The sequence below is a fragment of the Elgaria multicarinata genome, chromosome 3, assembly GCF_023053635.1.
Source record: "Elgaria multicarinata webbii isolate HBS135686 ecotype San Diego chromosome 3, rElgMul1.1.pri, whole genome shotgun sequence".
NCBI classification, from domain to species: Eukaryota; Metazoa; Chordata; class Lepidosauria; order Squamata; family Anguidae; genus Elgaria; species Elgaria multicarinata.
This window is the reverse complement of record NC_086173.1, coordinates 157,812,646-157,814,938: the sequence shown is the minus strand read 5'-3', so window position 1 is coordinate 157,814,938 and position 2,293 is coordinate 157,812,646.

Genomic DNA, 2,293 nt, shown 5'->3' with positions numbered 1-2,293 from the left:
CACTTTCTTTCCTGGCTCTCCCTCCTCAATTCTAAAAGCAAAGAGCCAGCGATGACCCTTCTGGAAGGATGGTTCCAGGCAAAATCGTGAGCTCTCCAGTCAATCTCCTGAAATCTTGCTAGCAAAACAGGGAAGGAAGTGGCTAAAATGCTGCTTTCTTGGATGATCTCCCAGCACTCCAAGAAGATGATTCAGGCTGATGAGTTTTATTTGGTCACAAAAGAGCTGCAATTGTCGGAGGCCCCCAGGAGTCCACGGCCATTCCCTGGGGGTATTCAGGGGCTCAGTTTCTTTCTGAGCTATGGAGACCCACACAATGGAAGGTGAAAACACCAACAAAACAAACAGGAAGCATGCAATTCGGGACAGAGCAGCACAAAATGCATCCTCTTCCTGAATGTAAATGGGTATAACCCCTCATAAGAACAGCCAGTTTAAATATATCAGTGTGTGTGTGTGTGTGTGTGTGTGTGGATAATTTACAACTGACCTGACTCAGAGACTTGAACTCTGAACCAGGATGTCCGTTCTTCAAATCTTACCTCAGGTATGAATTTATCGATGAATTTGGGCTGAAGCTGAGAGCTAAGTTTATCAAAATAGGGTTTTTTTTTCCTGAGAAAAATATTTTATTTTATTTAGCCCAAGCTCACTGGGCGGTTCACAGAAATTAAAACCCTGGAATAAAATATCTCAGACTTCTCTTTTTCTCATCACCACCACCCATTAAAAAGAGATGGCCACTTTGCAGAATTATCTCAGACTGGTACCTGGGGGTCATTTAGACTGACCCCAAACACATAACACGGAACCTTGTAATATTGTCCAGTGTTTTCTCCACATTGCCAGTGGTGGTGGTGATGGGGTTTGAGCAACAATGGTTTACAACCCCCCTGCAGCACAGCCTAATACAATTACAGTAACCAGATGGGGGGGGGGGGGGAAGGGACAGGGATTCTGCATCTTTAACAGTTGTATAGAAGAGGGAATTGCAACAGGTGCAGCTTTCCATGCAAGGCGAAGGAGGTTCCCTGGCCTCTTTTGAATGATCTGGCTATCCTAACTACGATACCGGACAAGCCATGATGACAGCTACTCCGCTCTCATGTTACAGGTGGAATCTCTTTTGACTCAGCCTCTGCTTCAAGCACTCTGCATGTAGCCACATGGTGCTCCTATCGCCGCCCAATCACCATTACTGAGCCATACAAACATCTCCTATAATACTGGGAATGGGCACAACTCAGCTTTTCCTCGTTCTAAGCCAACTCTGGCAGGATCTACACTACTGCTTTAGTGGGATGAGCTTTGCCGGGAGAGGGGCAGGGTGTGCGTGTGCAACCCTGATGATTCTCCTGGACCTCTCAGCGGCCTTCGATACCATCGACCATGGTATCCTTCTGGATAGGTTATCTGGGCTGGGAGTTGGAGGTACCGCGTTGCAGTGGTTCCGCTCCTACTTGGATGGCCGATTCCAGAAGGTGGTGCTGGGGGATTATTGCTCTGCGCCATGGAATTTAGGCCAAGGGGTTCCACAAAGCTCTGTTTTATCCCCTATGTGCTGTTTAACATTTGCATGAAACCGCTGGGAGAGGTTATCCAGAGATGTGGGTTGAGGTGTCATCAATATGGGGATGACACCCAGCTCTGTGTCTCCTTTCATCAAACCCAGGTGAGGCAGTGGCTGTTCTGAATCAGTGTCTGAGCACTGTAATGGACTGGATGAGGGCCAATGAACTGAGACTCAATCCAGACAAGACGGAGGTACTGTTAGTGGGTGGTTCATCTGTCCGGCAAGGTGATGTTTGCCCTGTCCTGGACGGGGTTGCACCCTAAGGGATCGGGTCCGTAGTTTGGGGGTGCTCTTGGATCCAGAACTGTCACTTGAAGCACAGGTGAACTCAGTGGCAAAGAGCTCCTTTTATCAGCTTAGGCTGATATACCAACTGCGCCCTTATCTGGACAGAGATAGCCTAGCTACAGTTATCCATGCTCTGATAACCTCTTGTTTGGATTGCTGCAATGTGTTATACCGTATGTGGGGCTGCCTTTGAAAACAGTCCGGAAACTTCAACTGGTACAAAACAGGGCAGCCTGCCTACTAACAGGGACTGGCCAACGAGATCACATCACACCAGTCTTCTTCCAGCTTCATTGGCTGCCAGTCGAGGTCTGGGCCTGATTCAAAGTGCTGGTATTAAGATTTAAAGCCCTGAACGGCTTGGGGCCAGGCTATCTGAAGGAATGCCTCCTTCTATATGTACCTGTGCGGACCCTAAGGTCATCCTCAGGG